The sequence below is a fragment of the Condylura cristata genome, unplaced genomic scaffold, assembly GCF_000260355.1.
Source record: "Condylura cristata isolate star-nosed mole 26May11 unplaced genomic scaffold, ConCri1.0 scaffold00023, whole genome shotgun sequence".
In the NCBI taxonomy this organism is placed as follows: domain Eukaryota; kingdom Metazoa; phylum Chordata; class Mammalia; order Eulipotyphla; family Talpidae; genus Condylura; species Condylura cristata.
In genome coordinates this window covers 34,744,325-34,767,742 of record NW_004567124.1, presented here as the reverse complement: position 1 = coordinate 34,767,742, position 23,418 = coordinate 34,744,325, and the positions used below count along the sequence as shown (strand labels likewise).

Below are 23,418 nucleotides of genomic sequence, written 5' to 3'. Positions count from 1 at the left end.
ACGCAAGCAAACAAAAGGTTATCCCTCAAAATTAAACTAATAAACTTCCTGTGAATAAAAGTTTTAACTGTGTACTAAGATTCTGTAAAACATTTGCAAACATTTAATTTCAACAAAACATGCATTGAAACAATTCTGGAGTAAGATCAAGGAGATTTAAGAAGACTGACAAAGAATCAAGTATAATTGCTTTCACTCTACTTGAACTCAACTGTAAGTAACTGTGTCTTTTAGAACTCTCAATTTCCAAGAAGGCGAGCAAAGGAGAAAACATAAATTCAGTAATGTAATAATGTAAGCTATGAAGAGAAAAAGATTATGAGACCAGATGTCAAATAAGGAAAACTTAAAAACACTGTGAAATAAAGTTTAGAAAACAGAACTAGAAAGTCCTTGGCAGACATGCTAGAAAACTACCACTTGTTTGTATGTATTATACATGAAAAGATATTTCATTAAGCACAGACTTAGAAATATACTGGTACTATGACATATCTTACTTAAATAAACACACATTGTAAGTTAAAGCATTCAAAATTGGAACAATAAGAATTACTTAATCAATATTCACATCAATTAGGGTCCAAAATAAAATCTGGTTATGCTGAATTTAAAGTTACAAAATTAGCAGTTTTATTTATACTTTGGTATTTGGTAAGGTAAATATTTAAATTTAAAAAGAAATTCTTTCAAGTCATCTAAAGTTTTTGGTGGAAACATAACATGATAGAACTTTGGTTACCATTTAAATTTGAAGTACTTCATCCATAACGATGACCAAAGTGGGTTTAGCAGCTATCATTACATTCCTTTAAATTTTCAAAGTGCTTTTGAGTCCTTCTAAGATGAATGTTCTCTCTTGCTTTTCAGGCCTTAACTTATTTTCTGACGATAGCAATGTTTACTGAAAGAGAAAAAAAAGAAATAGAATTAAAATGCAGATTAACCTAGTTTAAATATTAGATATTTTTCTTTCCTTTGGGACAGTCTTAATTTTGCCCTCAAACAACAATTGTAACTAGTCTTAGTCATTTAAGAAGTAACTTCCTTACTGAGCAGTGCACAGGAATAGAACATCGTACACTCAATAACCTGTAAGAACCAACTAGTATTGGTACGCAAGAGACTTGTGCTAAGGCTTCATTTGACTGTGCTTGTACCCTTTACTGGGTTAGAAGTATAAGAACACTAACTAAATGAAAAATACTAAACTCTATTTAATGTTTATAAAACTCTAAATCTAAAAGTCACAATGTCCAACTTTGACACAGCCAAGTAAAGTAAGAAATAGTGTTAACTCCAAATGTAAAAATTTCTCTAGTCACTTTCAGATTAACTTTATTTTTACTTATTTTTTAAAAGATTTATTTGTTGGGCCCTCCCTGGTGGTGCAGTGGGTTAAAGCACAGCACTAAGAAACTAAAGCCACTTTCGCGCCTGCCCGAAGGTGACCACATGGTGCGGCAGACCTCTCCTGAGCAGCCTGCTGCTCCCCTCAGCAGTGTACTTCCTGGATCTGCCTGTTCTGCTCCCCGCTCTATCTGTGGTGAATACTCTCACCCTCCGCATCTCTGGCCTGTACCCCAGTTCTGTATGAATGAATAAATAAATCTTAAAAAAAAAAAGATTTATTTGTTTATGCATATAAGAACTGGGTATAGGCCAGAGGTGTGGGGGGTGAGAGAACTCACCAGAAACAGTGGAGAACAAAACAGACAGACTGACTGAAATACACTGCTGAGCAAATAGTTCTACAGAACACATATTAGACTTAATTCATTTATTAATCTTTCTATTCACATACAGATTATAAAGTTGGGGTCTACTAGATGAGTGTTCTCAGTAGAGAGAAATCACAAGGAAGGCAAGATAATCCTTCTTAAAGAGCTTATATTGTAGTACAAAAAGACAAATAAGAAAATTCATTCCAGATGGTGATAAATACCTTGAGGAAAATAAAACTGGATGTTAAAGAGAAATTAGGAAGGTAGAGGTGCCATGTTAGACAAATACATCAAGAAGACCTCCTGAGGAAATGATCCAATTGATACATAGTGAAATGAGCCGGACATGTAAAGATTTAGGAGAACATTCCAGTGACAGAGCATACATGTCTTGAGTACTACACCCCTCAAAAAACAGAAAACTAATCTGAATCTATGTTTATTATTCCTATGTAATGACAACAATGAAATAACAATTACTTAACATTTTTAACTTTTTATTAACTATGCAAATTTTCTTCGAATGCTGACTTTTCAGTACTTCAAAGCCTCAAAGTCAGAACTGATCCTTATTTTTATCCTGTGTTTGATAACAAATATTCTTCTTTCTGCATATAAAAAGAAATAAGTTGTCTACATGTTTTGTTCTTTTTTTTTTTTTTCCTTCCTGACAGCTATACTAACGTATTGGGAAGCAGGCACAAGAAGGTATTTACTGAGTATCTGCAGCTATGTTACTAGTCACTCACTAGCATGACAAAAGTATCTACCTAAACCCAAGTCCTCTATTCCAAAACTTTCATGGCACTGGATTCTGCCCTTTACCAAAGAAAAACTTAATTATTTTTAAAAGATTTATTTATTTATACATACAGAACTGGGATACAGTCCCTATCATTCTTATTTTCCTTTGTTAAGTCAACATTTAGATAAACTTGTACTATAAGGATACTTTTTTTTTAAAGATTTTTTATTTATTTAAGCAAACAGAACTTGGGTACAGGCCAGAGGTACAGGGGTGGTGAGAGGATTCATCAGAGACAGTGTGCGGAGCAGAACAGGCAGCCTGATGAAGCACACTGCTAAGGGGATTAGTGGGCGAGACAGGAGAGGTCTACTGTGCCTTGTGGGTCACCTCCCTGGCTGGGGATTGGCTGTAGCTAGCTGTGTAGTGATGTGCTTTAACTTACTGTGCTACCAGGGAGGGCCCAAAATTACGTATTTTAAAGGATAATATGTTATCAAACATGAACTACATAATCATTTTTCTGAAGCATGGTTTGAATTAGATTTATGAATACAACACCAAACAAGATCACAGAGTGTCTCTTAATATTGCTACAGATATTAGAAAACTAATTCTGAGCAATCTAAGAGTTTGACCAATATGCCAAACTACATAAGTTAAAATAAAAAGAATACACTTTAGAATACATTTTGTGCTCTAACTGGCTAATGGGGCTATGTCAAGATATTATAGAAGCAAAGATAGTGAAGAAAAATAGGATGTAGTCTCAAATTTGTGAACAAGGCAGAAAATTCCCTATCTAGCAAGTGTGGACACTGAAGGCAAAAATAATATAAAGTTGAGAAACCTTTTTGTTAATAAGTACAGCAAGGCAAATTAATAATAACTAAGTTCAGGACCCATCATATGTCCTAATTTGGGGACCTTAATAAAACAGGTATATCTGAAACAAAATAGGAAAGAATTTAATCGTGCAATAATTATAAGGATAAAAGGTGCCATGAGGAAATAAAATTAATTAGATCTAAGTTCCATTTTTCCCACTGGCTAAGAAATCTCTGTTATAAACTTTAACATTATAAAAATCTCTCAAAAATTTATAGAATCACTATTGTTCCATCCTGTTTACTTTGATGTTTAGTTTACTAGTAGGGAACAGTAGTGCAAATAAAATATCAAAACTTAGAATTAAAAACAAAAACAAAAACAAAAACACAACAGTCCAAGAGATAACCTATACTTCACATGGGGATGTTTTAACCATAGAGAGTACAAATTGTCAAACATTGATACATAGGTAAAATCTATCCAGCTACCTGTTTATGTATGGGCTACAAGGCAAAAACAGTTTCTATATTTTTAAACAATTGGGAAAATAGATTAAAAAAAACAGTATTTTGAAACATAACAAAATTTAAACTTTTCTGTGTTTAAATAAATTTTTTAAGAACATACTCTGCTCATTTTTTTAGAAGATTTGTTTATGCATACAGAACTGAGGTACAGGCCAGAGGTTCTGGGGTAGTGAGAGGATTCACCAGACACAGAGTGGGGACCAGAACAGGCCAACTGATGAAGTACACTGCTGAGGGGAGCAGCAGGCAGGTCAGGAGAGGTCTGCCGCGCCATGTCTCCTCTGGGGCAGATGGGGATCGAACTCATGCGGAAGTGACTTTAGCATCTTAGTGCTGTGCTTTAGCCCACTGCACCACCAGGGAGGGCCCCTGCTCATTTTTTAGTTTGTTTATAGAATGACTATCCCATAATAGAGAGCATTTTTATATACTCAAAAGATCCATTTTCTTGATTTGTGAAATTTATTAGCCTTAACAAACGTTCTTTGACATCACTTTATGCTTTAAAATTTGCAGTGTATATTTGGAAGTAAAAAATAATAGTTTGTGTAGTCAATCATTTATACTATGAAAAAGTGAATCAAGGGTTAAATGTTAGGCAAAAATTAACTGCTTTCAAGCTTAAGAATTCTGAAAAGGTATTAGCACTATAACTCACTCTAGAATGACTCAACTTCTGTTTCTGGCCATGAAAGTATAAAGAATAAGACCCCCACTGCAAACAACTGGAAGCATAAAACACAGAAAAGGACTATGTTCACATAGTCACATAGTCAAAGAACGGTAACACTCAAGAAAGAGAAACAAGCAAGGAGAGTCCCACCATCACTACACCTCTAAGTCAGGAAGTAAATTACCACTCCAAAACTGCTATAGCCAGCCCTCAAAATAGTCTAAGGGATCTTGTTGACTTGAGATGAAGAAAAACGTGCAAGGAAGTCAGGAAGCCAAAGTGCCTAAAATTTTCTGGCAGAATTTCAAACAAAAGGGAATGAGTTCTAGTAATTTAAACGAGGATACCCTCAGTTAAATAAAAACTTATATATGATAAAGGTAAATTTTCTTGAGACTGGCCAAGCAGAACTACTTTGGAAAGAAAGTCACCAAAGAGTTGTAAGACAAAAAAATCTCAGAGCTGTCATAGGGCTAAGAATTCAACAATTTCTTTCAACCAGAAGAGAAAAACCTTATTGACTATGCAAGGCAATCAATAATGACCCCATTTAGCTATATCACATAAGGGAAAGCTGTCTTAGAATAAAAGCTAAATAAAGGAACTTCAAAGACTAGGAAAGAACAAACTAATAAGCAGTTGTGAACAGCTTAAGAAAAAAGTTCAACACTCTTTAAGGTTATACCTCAAAATCAATGAATCAATAACAAAAAGATATTTGGGTATTCCCAAACATTTAAGAAATATTAAATAAGAAACAAGACACTTACAAACAAACAAACAAAAAAAAAACAACAAACAAAAACAAAAAAAACTTAAGGGCCAAATAAGAAATTATGAGGGGAATTAGAAATGAGTAAAAATGAAAATCCAATCTACCAAGATTTTTGAGATACAGATAAAACAAACAGATATTTAAAGTAATGTATCATTTTCTGTATTTGTGGGAAAGAACGGAAAGACCTAACTAAAATCTATCATCAAATTCCTACAAAAAACAGCTAGGGGGAAAAGTAATGAACGAAACCAAAATAAGCAAACAACAAACAATAGAAATAAAATATACAACTGGAAAATAGAGTAAGATAAATGAAACTAAAAGTATATTCTGAAAAAAGAATGTATTGGGGGCAAACAGGGGCAGTGTGAAAATACAGGGCTCATCTCCATATACTTGCAGCTAGACTGCAGCAGACAAAGTCAGTAAGTCTTGAAGGAAAAACAGAATTACAGCACATGCTTGTAATAATTTCCAGAGCAAGGGAACTCCGATAAGTAGTGGGCTGTGCAAAGCAGATAAGTTATCCAGGCAGGTAAGGTGAGCTCTGGGAGGGCCTTGTGGGCAGCTGAATCTAACTGGCAAGGCCCTGACAAAGTAACAGCTGGCAGACCTCAGCAGTCCCAGAACAGAACATGGAAAAAGATATGCCACAGTATGCCCCAGTAGACATTGGTGCAGAACTCAGAGAGCTAACAGAGAGAGTCCTGGAAGCAGCCCTGCTGGCAATAGCTGTAGGCAACCCCAGCTAACTCTAGGACAAGATCTGGAAGAAGATCCACCAGATCTAAGTTCTGTTCTATGACCCCAAAGAACACTGCTCAGGCCTCTTCAAGTTGCAGGGCTGGTCGTGCAAACACTACTCCTTCAGAAACTTACAGCACACCTCAGCAAGCACCAGAATAGGACCTGGAAGTAGACCCACCATGGTAAGCCTTCCCCTATTTCCATGACCTGAGACAAGTCCTAGAAGCAGCCTTACAGTTGCTACCACCCCTGCAGACCTCAGAGAAGCCTGGGACAGATACAGGAAGCAAAACTGCTATAGCAGGCCCTGAAGGTCCTGCAGCAACACAGATCAAGTAAGTCCTAGCAAGCAGTGGAACTGAGGAGACAGACCACAGTAGAGGCAACTGAAGGGCCTGTTCCCCACAAATATATATTCTATTGCTTTATAAGATGTAACTAGTAGGGGGTAACTGCATAAATGACACATGGGTCCTCTATCTACTAACTCTGCAACTTCCTGTGAATCTATAATTATCTCAAAGTAAAAACTAATTTTGTGAGTACTTTCAGAGTTCACTATCAGGGTCTCAATGATATGTACAAGTAAATTTCCCCCTTTTTTCTAATACTAAACAATCAGAGTAGCTTTATTCATAATAGCTAGAAATTAGAACTAAATGTTCATTAACAAGTCACTGAGTGAATAGTTATGTATCATAAAATGTATTAATAACTAGCAATTTGTAAAGTAATGAGTGAATATGCCTTGAAGCCAGATACAAAGCTGAGAAAGACTGGCTCTGAAAGATCTGAGGCATAGAGCAGGGGAAGAGGAGAGAGCGAGGTCAAAATAGGGGAGATAAGAGCAGAAGGGTCTGTGGTGATGGTTCATGGGTGCTATGGTTGTAGGAGAACTACAGGGACTACATCTAAGGGAGGAATCAAATATAGTACAAATGAATAATGATGTAAGAAAATAAGTCTTCCTCAAACCTCATTTCCCTTAATTTCATGGGTCTCTGGTGGTGTGAGAATGAAAATGGCTTAAGGTGGGGTCTATAAGGGCTAAGTCAAATCTTGTAAGGTGGCTTTCAAACTTTCTTTCACACCTATTCCATCTTCTTCTATTTTCCTTACTTGACTAGAACCACTGAGATATCTTTTCATGTTATTAACTTTAGAGTTTATAATTTAATGAATTGTAACAGAATGAAAATATTTTGTTAATAATCAAATTTTCATAGCCAAGAGAAAGTATCCTCTTACCGTGTAATCTAGAAAATGAGTATCTTTTTTTAAAGGAAGGAAAATCTGGGGGACCAAAACTAAATTAAAAATTGCTAACATTTATATACTATCAACAGTTTCCAGAGAATTTTCTGGAAAAAAAAATAAATTCGCATCTTATATAAAGACTTAAATAAAGTCAGCTCAAAGGCACTAGTTTTTGTACCTCCTTATTTACTTGTTTCTGCTATTTATACTGCTGCAGTAACACTATTTTCATATGGGGAAATTATTTGTTTTCAATACTCCTAAATTTTAGAGAATACAGAACTTTCCTGTCCTTTTACTTTATCAGAAAGATTCTTTATATGAAATAATGGGGTCCTGGTTTTCAACTTGAGTTTTCAGCACTTGAACAACAACTAAACATAAATAAAATGAAAGGCATGAAGACAAAAGTGGTTTGGAGTCAACAAATCCAAAGTTGACTCAGAGCTTTTGACCTTGAACAATTTATCAAACTTCTCAAGCATCTTATCTGAAAATGAGAGACTATTATCTAGTCTATTTTTAATCATTTCATATTTACAGAGAAACTGCAAGTATTTTGAAAATAGCATATCTTATTCAAGTTTGTTTCATCCATACTAAGGCAAGATTCAAAATTATAAGATTTACTCTGAAGGACGAAGATTGATAAAATGAGATTCAAGACTAGGATGAATGCTGTCATGTAATGGAAAGAAAATGTACAAATGCAGTTTCACTGACTCCTACTCTAGGCATTGTGTCATTGCTTCCTGTTTTTTTCTTACGAATGGACTACAAATGCCACTTTCTAACAGAATGATGCAAAGTGGGGGATGTGCATAATATTATGTGTAACATATGGAACGTCATGTAAATCACATTTTAAAATTGAGCATGATTTAATTTACTATAAGGTAGATTCAACTTTTGTGTATTTTAATCAAAAACCTTGTTTTGAAGTGATAAGTGGCAATTTAGTTCGCTAATACAACAGAAAGTATAGATTTAAACAGACGAAAAAAAAATTCCTTACCTCAAAAAAATTACTTACAGTGACTAACATTATCTTTGTCAAAGACAACCATTGCTCAAAGATTATATGAAGCACTGTAGCTCATCACATTATGTAAAAATACTTCCAGAGCTGAAGTTCTTAATTTTTTGGGAGGTATACAAACCCACAAAAGCTAAGAACTGCATCCCAGACAATACACATGCGTGCAAGATATTTTATATGGAATTTTAGTTCAGTCATGGTGAATCTCTAAAACCTGATGATAGACTCCAATTTCACTATTACTAGATTTTTTCAAAATAATAGACTTAGCAATCATGAAAACTGCTAATAGAAAAATGAAGAAAAAGTAGCATAGAAAAAGAGTTAAGTAAAGCCTACTTAGGAACAAAAAGGTATCCACATACCATGCTAACCCATGTAAGGTTGGCCAGAATTTAGTATAAACCAGTGTCTTTGGATGAGATTAATTCTCACAATGGAACCAGAATAGGACACTTTTAAATGATCCCATGTTTTAAACACATGAATTTTGGATTTATGTAGATGTATGAAAAATGAATCAAGTCATTTACTTTTATTTTCAGATCCTTCAAATACAAAATGTAAATAATGAAACCCTGAGGGACATTTTAAGGATAAAATAGGATACCACGCATTAAGTATTTTATACAATGCATAGCACATACCAGATGTTTATGAAGTGTTATGAATTAAAAGATATATTCCTTATCAAGTCATGAAATTGTATAAAATATAAAACAAGTTTTCAAAATAAATGTTTTCCAGCTGAACAAAGTAAGTGGTAAACACTGAATAACTGTTATTCAATATACTGTTCAAGTTGTTACTGAGGATATAGAAGATAAAGTTGTTCTTTTTTCAAAAGGAATTAAACAAATACACAAAATTTTCTTTCTCAGTGTTTTTGTTCCTATTTTCCTTTCTCTGTAAGTGTTTAGCATTTTTGCTACTTATACTCTACCCACACTCTCTGTGCTCCCACCAAAAGTGGGAGGAACCTCAGTAAATACCCTTAATCTTAGCCTTTCTTCATCTGAATCTCAGACTCCTATACCTATTGTCTTTTGGATGTTTTTGTCCTAATGTACCACAGATAAAAACTAGTATGTTACATCTCAAAACAACTAGCAACAACAAATGTTGGCGAGGATGTGGAGAAAAAGAACTCTCTTGCACTGCTGGTGAAAATGCAAACGAGTACAACCACTATGGAAAACTGGAGGTTCCTCAAACTGCTAAAAACGGAGCTTCCATATGACCAAGCAATCCCACTCCTAGGTATCTACCCAAAAGACACAAAAACACTGATTCAAAAAGACGCCTGCACCCCCATGTCTATTGCTGCTTTATTTACAATAGGAAAGACATGGAAACAGCCCAAATGCCCAAAAGTAGATGACTGGATTAAAAAGATATGGTACATACACATAGTGGAATATTACTCAGCAATCAAAAAGATTAATTCATGCCTTTTGCAGCAAAATGGATGGAGCTGGGAGGGATCATGATCAGTGAAATAAGCCAGAAAGAAAAGGAAAAATACCGGATGGTTTCACTCAGAGCAGAAGTATAAAGGACCAGAGGAGAAAGTAATAATGATAATGAACAACTTCACACCAGAGACATTTTATGGGGATGGAATGGGATCAAAAATGGAGGTGGGGGGAAATGGGGGTAAAGTGCACTGGACTTTGGTGATGGCACAAGGGTAATTTGGTGATGGGAAGCCCACGGGGATTACAACTGAGATGAAAAAAGGCACAAAATGATGTAAAAATAAACTGTTATAATTTAAAAAAAAAAAAAGTAGGGCCATGGCCACTAAAATAAAGGTTAGCAATAAAAAAGAAAAGTTCCTTTTTAATTGCAACCTCACCAACATTTGCTAATTCTTAAGCTTCAATACACTGCATTTCCCATTTTCATTTCAGTCTGAACACCTCATTCAGAACTGATGTATCTGTCAACCCCATGTATTTTAATTCTGTTTTCTTTGCAATATACCATTACATTCTTTCCACACATGAGAAATGTCTACTTGTTCTTCAGTATTTAAATCCAGGATCTTCTTAGCAGATGTCTCTACACAGCTTACTTCACTACCCCACCAAACTGATACCTCACCACAACAGATGCTTGTTAATCTGAATGAAAACAAAGCAATCTAATTTGAAAATAGAATATACTTTATACATATAAAGTAATGATAATGTAAGCTGGATTGATTTCAGTGTTTCTTTGGAGAAAAATTCTTGATCTAGGGATATGAAGAAACATTGCTCACAGACTATTAAAGAAAAAACAGTTGAAAGAGTAAAACAGAAACAGAATGGAAGAAAGAGACAAACTGAATACATTTAGAGGAGAAATGTGGATGGCAAAACTAAAGGAATAATGAACAGCAAAAACAAACTCACAAATAAAGCCATTGTTTATAAAGAGGTTTAGAGACAACCAGTAAATCTCCAAAGATGTTTAATCCATTTCTCTTACATTACATGGTGTAGCAGGCTTTATAAGACAGTAACAAGCCAAGGCATATCTTCTATATCAAGCGGAAAGGCGATGAGAAAACAGATATATGCTAATAAGCACAGAAGCACTTTGGAACATTAAAAGTCTTTTACATGGAGTTGTATATCTTCTTGTCCTTTACTCTGAAAATGTCAATTCCCTGCTTTCATATTTGTGGAGAGTAAAAGTGAAACACAAAGCTTAATGTTAATTTTTGACATTAACATTGATGTTATGTCAAAAGATACAGGTAATTCTCACTCTTGTGGAACACCTGTCATTTTAAAAACTTTCTTACTGATAAGAACCAACATTCATGAATAAAAGTTCAAAAAAATCCTTGAGTTGTCTTCAAGCAAAATGACAGACCATGAATGCATACATGTTAGTCATAAATTATGAAATCCCCCTCACATAAACACCACTGTAAAATTAATTTCTCTAAAAAAGAGGGACTGAAAATGTGGAAAGCTTGCTAAAGAAAATAACATCAGGTTGTAAAGCGAACTGGCAGCCCACCAATATGATGATGAAAAACTACGTTATGCTCAGATGTGCTGCAGAATATCATTTAGATGCTGTCAGTCAGTGTCACCTTTATTTCTTCAATATTCCATTTCAAGATAAAACCCACTGATCTAGGGAATATGGAATCATCTGTGAACTAAAACGACAAACTATTTTTAGTCTGATATTTGTCATGTATATTTTTAAGTAAGAAAAATTATGTATTTTTGTGATTATAATTTCAAGTAAAACTGGTATGAATGTCAACAATTCAAAAATGTATGTTAGTTAATTCTCTATAAGCCAGCATATATTATACTTCCATTGCTTCTAAGAAATGGATTAGATTACTCTGATCACAACATTTTCATCAACCAATCAACCAATGTATTTCTGTTTAAGGACACTTTATTTCATATATATTACTGATTCTTAAAATTGAACTCATACCCAATAGCCTCACACTCAACAAAGCTTATCAAACACATGCATTTTCTCCATAAGATATTGCACATTATTTTGACTTAGGAATACTACACGACACATGGGAACCATGTTCAACAGCAAAAATCACCCTCTTCCCTAAAGCACAAAACTATGAAAAACAAGGCTCAAGGCTCATATATGTGTGTGTGTGTGTGTTATGTGTGTGTGTGTGTGTGTATATATATATATATATATATAAATAACTTGGCTAGCAGGAAACAAAATTCTGGGATTCACTGTTAGACTCTCCTAAGAGCTAGCTCTCTTTATTTTCACTTCACATACTGGATAATTCTACCTGAATGGTCAATTCCTTAAGCCCATCTCCTATATGTTGTACTCTCCAATAACAGCAGCATCACACATGCTATTTTGATGCAGATGCCCTTCTCTACATCCTAGCCAGGAACAAATGATAGACTCTTTATCTGAAATATTTCTGAGAGTTATCTTTCTGGATAAAAAGAGAAATATCTTTCAGGATAGACCACTGGTATAGTTTACTGCCCTTCCTCTCCAGTCCTAACTAAAAAAATCACAGGCTTTATTACTGCCATTTTTCTAATATTTAATCACATACTTCAACTCTATAGCTATGAAGAACTTCAGATTTCTTGGTATGGCATATGTGCTCCATTGTCACTTGTGATGACACTAAATCATCACTTTAGGCTCTCCAACTGACACCTGTCTTTGAAAACTCTATACCTCACCACAATAATCTCTCTCCTATAAACTGAATATATCATACTTTCTAAAGCCCCTTTTTAAAAATGTCCCTAGGATTGGGAATGCTCTCTCTTCCATTCTTTACTTGCTCTAAACTCCTATGTTGATGTGACATTTTCTGTGAAGCCTTTCCTTAAGAACCTCTACTTCCACCTAAGGCCAAGTTACTCACCATTTTCCCTGTGCTTCCACAGTATTTCACATACTTCTACTGTATAATTCCTTAATTTGAGTTCTAATAGCTGAGAGAAAACACAAGAATTTATAAGGTTAATAAAACACTGATTACTGTGCTAGCTGAATGATGAGGACTCATACCGTTATCTACTTTAGTCTGTATGCTAAGTTTCCATAATAGGAAGTTAAAAAAAATAAAATATTATGTATATACAAGTAACTGAAATTCTGACTTATCTGTGACTGAAATAAATGTAGCACTAATTTTCCCCTATATAGTAAGTACAGAAGTAGGTAGTCCAGTATTGCCACAGAGACTCAAGGTCATCAAATATTCCTTATACATATATATTTTTTTGCTTGATTAAATGTGCTGATTTGTTGCTTCAAAGCTGCCTGCTGTAGATGCAGGCATTATCTCTGTTTCAAGGGCAGGAAAAGGGACACTGTTGGTTATACCTTTACCTCCTTTAACAGAACAGTCTTTTTACAATGCCATCAGTAAACTTAGCTTTACAACACTGTCCACAGCTGTTAGGTCAGCTAGCAGTGTTTTAATGGCCTGTTCCCATGGTGTGGTAGAGACTATTTTTGTACTTTAACAAAAATCCAATATATTCTACATCAAGGTACTTAGTACCTAATGAAGGTATGATTCTAATGAAAGAAACAGTAGTGAGTATAATACTGAGACTCAGTTTTCCCAATTTTCCTTTTTGGTACAACATAAAAAAAAAAAAAGGCTTAAAACTTGTTAATGATGTGCAAGTAAGAAATCGATAGTTTTTCATATCTATTATCATGAGTTTGTTTACAATTACTGTGTTCTCTATATAGTATCAGATAGTGTATTAATAGGAAACCAAAAGACTTGAATTTTGTTCAGGTGAAATACCCAATCTCAATATACTGAACCTCAGTCTACCAGGGTTAAAAAAGGCTCTTAACTTGGCTCGTTTTACTGCTAGGGAAGTAAATTAACTGCAACAACCATTAAAACCTGATTAAGGAAAAAGCCCGTTATAAAATAAAATTGGTATCTCAATGAAAATATAGAATATATACAATTTGGAAGCAAAATATGAAAAATAATATTAACTGGTTAACACAGAACAGTTAACAATTTCAATTCATCAATTAATAATTACTACCAATAAATGAAAAGTATTCAAGTAGGCCAAGTTCCTAAAGCATTCTGAAGTTAAACATGTCAGAAATAAAAGAGAGAAGCATTGGGCCCTCCCTGGTGGCGCAGCGGGTTAAAGCACAGCATTGAGAATCTAAAGCCGCTTCTGCATGAGTTCGATTCCCGATTGCCCAGGAGGTGACCACATGGTGTGGCAGACCTCTCCTGACCCGCCCGCTGCTCCCCTCAGCAGTGTACTTCGTAGATCTGCCTGTTCTGCTCCCCACTCTGTCTCTGGTGAATCCTCTCACCGCCCCTGAGCCTCTGGCCTGTACCCCAGTTCTGTATGCACAAATAAATAAATCTTAAAAAAAAAAAAAGAGAGAGAGAAGCATTAAAAATTAATTTTCCTCAGACTTAAAAAACCTTGATTGTTCTTATAAAGACTATCCCCCATGATGACCTTACGGCTCATACACACAGGCTACAGTGTTATGAAAACTATTTCTGATAAATAACAACTTCAATGCTCCATTTTCAAAGTTATTATTTCCTCACCTATGAGAATATTATATTAAACAGCAAAAACAGTAGCCAATACTAATGAAGATAAAATGACAGTTATAAATCAATAAAATCTCCATAGAACTGATATGTCTTGACTTTTACAGGATTTGGAGACGAAAGCTGCTTTTAAGGAAAACATGGTCTTTTATTAGTCTGTTTAATTAACTCTCACTTCTCAAGTACTCAAATACCTTAACCTTATTATTATAGATTTACCATTTCCTGATTCACTTAAGCAGAAGCTATTGTCCATGTAGGTTGCCATGGAATTATTTAATGCTGAAAACTAACTCATCTTAATACAAAAAACTGCATCCAGAGAGTAAGCCAGCAAATCCCAGCAGACAACAACATAAAACATTATTAGTTAATAAATCTAACAGTGGATCAGATTTCTTAGATTACATTTACACCTATAAGACAACCTCTATTTCAACAAGAACCAAAGTATTAGAATAGTAAAACAGAGCTAATGAATTTTAGGTTGACCTACCCAGTTTCAACCAAATATAATGTTTCTCTTACTACTTCATCTGTGTACTTTCTCTTACTTTGTCAGCTAAAACTTCAACAGTGATTCTTTCTCTGAAAATGTATTTGGAAGAATCTGAAATAAACCATAAATTATTTGTTAGTTTTTTTTTTATTTTTTTTATTTGTTAGTGTTTTTAAAAATGAAAGGTTTATGGTAAGTTGTTTCAAATATGTACAGATATTAGCATATTAGCTTATAGATTGATTGCACGTTAAGACCTTATTTTCTCCCATTAAAAGCCAGAGAGAAAATATTAATTATACCTAATAAAAGGTTCAATACAGCAAGAAAATGTTAAAATTATAAACATTTGTGCACTTAATAACAAACCACCAAAATTTATGAAGCAAAAGCTAGCAAGCTGGAAGGCTAAAAGACAAATCTATAATAGCAGATAAAAAATTCTCATAATGATGGATGGAATATCCAGAAAGAAGATAAATAAGGAAATAAAGGGAATTTATAAAAAACACAATAAATTAACTAGATTTGACAGAACATTCTACCCAAAAACAACAGAATAAACCTTTTTCTCATGAGCAAATGGGACATTTTCCATCATAGACCATATGTTGTGCACAAATTAAATCTCAACATATTTAGAAAGAAAACTGCTACAAAAAATACTTTCTCTAAACATAACATAAAGAAGATAAAAAGCAACAACGGAACTAAAGCTGGAAATTAACATGTTTGCAGAAATTGAACTGCAGTCATCATCAACCAATGGATCAAAGAAGAAATCACAAGGGTCATTAGAAAGTGCCTAAGAAATGAGTGAGTATGAAAACACTACATACCAAAATTTAAGAGATGTAGGGAAAGCAGTGGTAAGGGGGAAATTTACAACTATAAACAATTCAAAAACAAGAAAAATATCAAATCAAGAACCTGAATTTGCAACTAAAAGAACTAGAAAAATATGGAAAAAGCCAGTCACAAATGCAATCACCTTATTGTTGGCATCCACACATAGACCACATGCCTGGCACAGTATGATACTGCTGCTGGTTAGCAGAAGCTGTGGCTGTGGCTAGGCTGAGTCCATAGGACTACCTACTCAGTGCCACACAGTCAAACCTTGTAAGCATAACTACTGCAACATAGCTGAGTTTGGGTGGGTCAACAACACTGCATACCATGGTGCACAGCATAGCTGATGCACAGGTAAAGTACATATAGAGAAATCTACCTTGAATGCCAATCTTGTACATCCAGAGGGAATTGTGCCCCTGTACTGCAAAGAACATCACCTGAAAAAGATCAGGGAGAGGTAGCTAAGTTGCCTAGTACATAGGGAAAAAATACATGGAAGATTTAAACAGAAGCTTCAAAGCCAAAAAAAAAAAAAAAAAAGCAACATACAGATTCCACCCAATCTCAATCATTATCTCATTAGAATTATTTTGAAGAAATAGAAAAATTCATCCCAAACTACACACAAGTTCTTAAGGTACCCTGAATAACCAAAACAAGCTTGGGAAAGAACAAAGCTAGATGATTCATACTACTTGATTTCAAAATTTACCATAAACCTAGTATGCAATTGCATATAGAAAGACAAAAAGACAAATGGAACAGAGATCCCCCAAAATAAACAAATGCATATGTGGCTAAATAATTTTTGACAAAGCTACCAAGATTATTCAGTAGGGAAAGCACAGCCTTTCAACACATGATGCAGGAAAACTGGATGTCTACATGTAAAAGAAGGTGGACCTTCACCCTTACCAAAGGTCATATACAAAAAATAATTCTACTCATTAAACTTACCCAATAATGTCAATTATTTCTCAGTAAAACTGAAAAAAAGAAAATCAAAATGAATCAGATATAAATGTTAATCCTAAAACTAAGAAACTCATAGAAAAAAAACCTAAGGGAAAAACTTCCCAGCATCGGATTTTGTTGTATCTTCTTTAATGTAACTCCAATAGCAGAGAAGAATGAAAGAAAAAAATGAAAACATTGAATCTTCATGAAAATACTGTGCAGCATCAAGACAATGCAGTAGTCCCTCCCTTATTCAGTAATTTGCTTTGCTAGGCCTCAGAATGAAAATATTCATCAATCAGATATTAATGGACAGAGAGAAGACATTTCCATAACTTGCTTTACAATATGCTATTATTACTATTCTATTTTATTAGTTATTGTTGGTCTCTTACTATGCCTAATTTATAAGTCAAACTTTATCTTAGTTATTTATGTGTCGGGAGAAGCATTGGATACATAGATTTCAGTGTTATCTGTGGTTCCAGGCATTTACTAGAGGTCTTGCAAGGATCCACTGTGCATATGGGGAGAACACTATATATACAGGGGGTGTGGATTATAACTCAGTGACCAGTTGGTAAAACTCTATTGCATATTTCAAATTTGCTGAGAAAGTCAACCTTAAAAGATCTCATCACAAGAAAAGAAAATCTAATAATATACAGTAATAAATGGAAACTGGACCTACTGTAGGCATCATTATGTTGCACACATGAAACTAACGTGCCATTTGGCATTTCCATATCAATAAAAATAAACAAAAATAAAGCTTTTAGGGAAGATGTTATCAAAACAGTAAAAAGGGAGAAAATGTTTGCAAATTACATATCTGATGGACTGAACTCAACAATAACAAAAAAAATTCCAAAATGGGTAAAGAAATAATGCGTATAAGCATTTAAAATGAAGCTCAACATCATTGATGATTGTTGAAATATAATCAGACTTACCATGAGGAACTACCAAACATCCATTAGAAAGACTGCTATCAAAAGACTAAAAACAAGTGCTGGAGAGGATGTAGAGAAACTGAAACACCTGTACATTGTTGGTGGGGATTTTAAATGGGATAGCCATTGCGGAAAACAATATGGTGAAAAGAATATAGTAATTCCTCAAAGTAATAGAATTATCATATCTAGCAATTCCACTTCTGAATGTATTTCCAAAAGAATTGAAAACAACTTCTTGAAAAGATATTTATACCTCATGTTCATAGAAGCACTATTCACAATATAGCATAAAAGCAACCCAAGTGTTCACTGACAGATGAGTGGATTAAACAAAATGAGATATATAATTACAATGTGATATTGTACAGTCATAAAAAGGATTTCTGACATATGCTACAGTGAATCTCGAAGACATTATGCTAAGTAAATAAGTCAGTCACAAGAAGACAATACTATATGACTCCAATTTATAAAGTACTTAAAGTAGTCAGAATCATAGAGAAAAAGATTGTTGGTTGCCAGGGGCTAGAGAGAGGGAAAATGGTTGTTGTTTATTATGTATAGTTTCAGTTCTACAATACAAAAGTTACATAGATGTATGGTAGCAATGGTTCTACAACATTAGGAAAGTATTTAATACCAACTGTATACTGAAAATGGTTAAGAAGGCAGACTTTATGCTCAATGTATTTTCTATAATAAAAGAAAATGGGTGAGTATGAGAGGGAAGGTAAATGGGTCAAAGGAGAATCTAAATGTCATGAGAAGGTAAAACACTATAAAGAAGGAAGGAAGGAAACAGACATAAGAAAAAGGGTGGATGGATAAACACAAATACACATACACAGTCAAATTGGACAAAAGCAGTAAATAACAAAGCATAGCAAATGCCTGTGGAGATCAAGCACTCTGATAATGTGACATCAAAGACAAAAACCCAGCTTAGTCTAAAATAACCAGAATTAGACTTAATAAGTAGTAGTCAGGAGTAAAAAATGCAGATCTGAAAGGGTTAGATTATATTCCACTGTCATTTTGTTAGGATACCAATTTTTTTTTATTTTTAAGGGGTTTTGGATGGTTTGTAGCTGCTAAAATTCTATCTCAATTCACATAATGTAAAACTCTTTGGTGCAGTCGACTGGATGGATGTTATAGGCAAGTACAGCTGCTGTACACAGAGGCATACATTTCACTGCAGCTGCTTAAAATGAAAATTTTCACTACCTTAAATGGTAAATGAAATATTCTAATTTCAAACTCATTCCAAATATGTTGCTATAAATTTCTGTAAGCCATATACCAAAGTAATGTGTTGTTAACATCTGTGATTGCTGCTGTTTTAAAGCATGTGTCCCCTGACACTGACTTAACCACACATCCTTGGAGGAATTCAATTGCCTTGTCAATAGTTTAAGTCAAACGAGTGAAAATATTTCTCACAGGGATTCCATTAGTGCAATAAGGTATTTCTACTGTTCTTTACATCTGTCAACACATACAATCTAGGGACAAGAGGTAAAAAAGGGGAAACATACTAGATTTGAACAAAATTCATTGATTTGTACATTGTAACAAATAAATACTGGATATCACTATAACCAGTAACATTAATAAAGCAGGTAAACATCATTTTTAATTACTTCCGGCCTTTATTTTTGCCTTTGTTAAATTTCAGGCCATAAATATGTGTAAAGAAAATGAATAAATTGAATATAGATCATTTGAGGGAAAATGGCTCTGATTCAGATATTTTAAAAACCATATAGTTCTCAATTTATTAAGAAATAGTCAAAGATTACCTTTCTTTTCTTCAACTATGCCTCTAAATAAAAACAAAATTTTGGATAGGTTATAAATTTCCTCTGCAATTTTATACAAAAGTTCTGTTTACTGATAGATACCACAATCACAAACCAGGATAACTGCAGACTGTCTGAAACTGGCAATTTAGATGAAAATCACAAAGAATACTAGCAGAAAATTAGTAGATTACTTGCTGCTGTTTCTCCTTAGGATACTTCAATGCTTGACTTAAGGTATCTTTCCCTTGAAAAAAAAAGTTTTGTGCCGTGTTCTTCACATTTCACTATCCTATTTTGCTGTATCTTCGTTTTTAGGAGATATTACATTGACATGACTGTCACTTCTGATGACCAAGATATCTGTGCACCTGGATGGACTGACTGCAGAGGGAATTCAGATCTTACAAACTCTGATGTACCAAACTTCTGAAATACTGTCTTTGGGTGGTGTTAGGAGAATGGCTTCAGTAAGAAAACTGGTTGCAAGGGAGTGCTGCTATAAACAGGCATAATTTTCTATCTTTTTGACAGCCACAGGGATCTAACAAAAAAGTCTGTGAGTTGGAAAGAATAAAAGATAATTTAAAAATATTTTCAAATATAAAGGAAAATTAAAGAATAGTATTTCAAACTAAGTTGCTGATATTATGACTCATCCTTGTTGAAAATGCAAGGTTGTAATTCCCAGGATAAAGACATTCACCCAAATAACCATTACACACAACCATCAAAAGAAACAAGTTAACAATGACACATTACTATCCTATAACCTATAAGCCCCATTCAAGTATCATCCATCATTCCACTGATATCTTTTGTACCAAAAGGGTTATATCTAGCATCATGGGTTCATTTTAGTTGTCATGTTTCTGTGGCCTCTTTAAATCTACAATAATATTTTTTAATTATTGTTACAATTTTTCATGGTGTTATTCCACTTGTAGGTATCTAACCAAAGAACACAAAAACATTAATTTCAAAGGCAGCCTGCACACCTGTGTTACTGCCTCCCTATTTACAATAGCCAAGATGTGGTAACTACCTAGATGCCCTAAAAAAGATGAGCTGATCGAGAAGATGCCTATGTACACACTAGACTACTCAGCAACCAAAAAGATAAACTCATGCCATCTGCAGCAACATGGAGGAAACTGACAAGATTATTCGATTATACTACACAAAATAAGCCTGCAAGAGAAAGGTGAATACCAGATTTTCCTTGACTTTCAGGATCTTTAAAAATTTGGTGATTATACACCATGTATCTCCTAGAAAAATTTTCAATTTGGAATTCTTTGATGTTTTGAGTCTCAGTGTTATCACCACTACAGCCTGAGTTCAATCCATGGCCAGAGATCTAACCCACACCGCGCAGCAGACCTCTTCAGTCTCCCCCATTACTCTCCTTAGCAGTTTATTACATTAAATCAGAGTTCTATTGCAAATTAGCTATTCATAAATGTATGGGTTTATTGATCTATGTCTTTTTAATCCAATAGCATTTTTTTTATTATCATGGTTTTGGGTGGTATGTTTGAAAGCAGTTTCAGAACTGCTTTGGCTATTTTTCTGTAGAGTATTTTCTTTTCCTATTTCTGTGAAGAGTGCCAATGGAACTTACATCCAAATTCCAGTGAATTTGTATAATACTTCAGGAAAAAGATCACTTTAACAATATTTATTCTTCCAAACAATGAACATGAAGTATTTTTACGTTTATTTGTCATTTTGGGTTTTTTTTTTAAAGATTTATTTATTTATTCATACAGAACTGGGGTACAGGCTAGAGATGTGGAGGGTGAGAGGTTTCACAGAGACAGAGCAGAACAGACAGATCGATGAAGTACACTGCTGAGCGGAGCAGCGGGCGGGTCAGGAGAGGTCTGCCGTGCCATATGGTCACCTCTGGGGCAGGAGGGGATAGAACTCATGTGGAAGTGGCTTTAGCTTCTTAGTGCTGTGCTTTAACCCGCTGTGCCACCAGGGAGGGCCGTCATTTTGTTTTTTAAAACAATGCCATATAGCTTTCAGGTTACAAATCTTACACCTCCTTGATTAACATTTTTTATGCTATTTTAAATAGAATTTTTTTTCGCTTTCTGCTAGTTTGTTATTTGCATATGAGAATGTAACAAATTTTTTAATTATTAAATTTGTAGCCTACCACTTTACTCATTTACTGCTTCTAGTAGCCTTTTTGGTGGAATCTATGTACACTACAATGTCATAGGCAAACATTACCTTCCGTACTTGTATACAACTCATTCAACTTTTATTTCCTTTTCTTGCCCAAGCAATAAAATGCTATGTTTAATAATTGATGGGAGGGGACATCCTTGTCATGGTCCTGCTCTTATAGGATAAGCTTTCAGAATTTCAACACTGATTTGAAATTGAGTAACAACTGAATATAATGTGAGTTGCACATAAATAGCCTTTATTATGATGAGATATGTTCCTTCTTTTTTTTTTACATGCATACAGAACTGGAGTACAGGCCAGAGGTGCAGGAGTGGTGAGAGGATTCACCAAAGACAGACTGGGGAGCAGAACAAGCAGTACACTGCTGAGGGAGAGGTGGGCAAGACAGGAGAAGTCTACCATGCCATTTAGGTCACCTCCCTGGCTAGACATCAAACTCACACTGAAGCCGCTGTTGCTAGCTTCACAGTGCTGCGCTTCAACCTGCTGCACCACCAGGGAGGGCCTGATATATATTCTTTCTAATGCCATTTTTTTTATTCTACTATGATTTGTACCATAAATGTCAAATCTTACAAAACAATTTTTCTACATTTATTGAAATGATATGATCTTATTTATTTTTTTATTGATTAGGTGTGCCGCATTATTTGACTGTGTATGTTGGACAAACTTTGCAATCCACAAATAAATTCCCCTGCTCGTTATACACAGTCCCTTAATTATATCACTGAATTTAATCTACTAGTATTTTATTGAGAATTTTTGCATGCATGCTCAACATAGATATTGGTCTATAGTTTGCATTCACTGTGACATCCTTATCTAATTTGGGGATGAGGATAATGTGACCTCATAAAATGCGTTTTGTAGCATTCCCTCTTCTTTGATTTTTTAGAAGATTTGAGACTGGTAGGGATTCTTCTTTGGAAGAATTGACTAATAAGGACAACTGATTCTGTAATTTGTTGGTTTCCGGGAGATTTCTGATTAATGTTTCAACTGCCATAAGCATTGTATACTATATAAGCATTCCATATTATGTCTTTTTGAAGAATTGACCATTTCCATAATGTCCATCAATGTCTCCTGCTATCATTCCCTTGAAGTTTTATTTTCCACCCCTTTACTTTGAGGTTTTTTTGTTTTGCTTTGATTTTTCCATCTAGAGCTGAATTGGGCCTCCAGAAAACAGCAAACAGTTTGGTTTGGTTTTTAAATCCATCCAGCCACTGTTTTTTGATTGGCATGTTTAGACCTTTTATATTTAAGTAATTATTGAAATATGAACACTTATTGCCATTTTGATATTTATTTTCTGGAAGTTTTTGTTATTTGTTCTTCTCATGTTCTCTTGTAGTGTGACACCTACTTTGGTATATACACTTATTAACATATATGCACCTAACAGAGCAACAATATATGTAAAGCAAATATTAACAAACTTATTAGGGAGAAACTGACATCAACATAGTAACAGTAGGACAAGTTATCTTCGCTTGTAGTTTGGCATTAGTTTTATATTCTATTTGCATTTTTCATTTCTTTTATGGATTGAAACTACCATGAGATTCACATGTTAAGATTCTATGTATAATCATTTTAAACTGATAGCAAGTTTATACGGAACTCTAACAGCCCACATAATTACCCTACTCCCTCCCCATTGTTTTTATATCCTTTCCCCCCTTCTTTATTTTATGCATCCCTTGTTTATTTATTTATTTATTTATTTATT

At 34.3% G+C, this 23,418-nt stretch overlaps 1 protein-coding gene across 3 annotated transcripts in view; it reads right to left on the bottom strand.

Moving 5' to 3' along the window:
* PEAK1 (pseudopodium-enriched atypical kinase 1) overlaps positions 1–23,418 on the bottom strand; it is a 217,995-nt gene that overhangs the window by 142,647 nt on the left and 51,930 nt on the right. For 2 of the 3 annotated variants that reach the window (XM_012728616.1, XM_012728617.1), the window contains exon 3: positions 743–904. The gene's annotated coding sequence lies outside the window, so the exon portion shown is untranslated. Of the gene's footprint in view, positions 1–742; positions 905–16,136; positions 16,174–23,418 lie in introns of those variants that run through there. The other variant, XM_004688002.2, reaches the window with a different exon arrangement.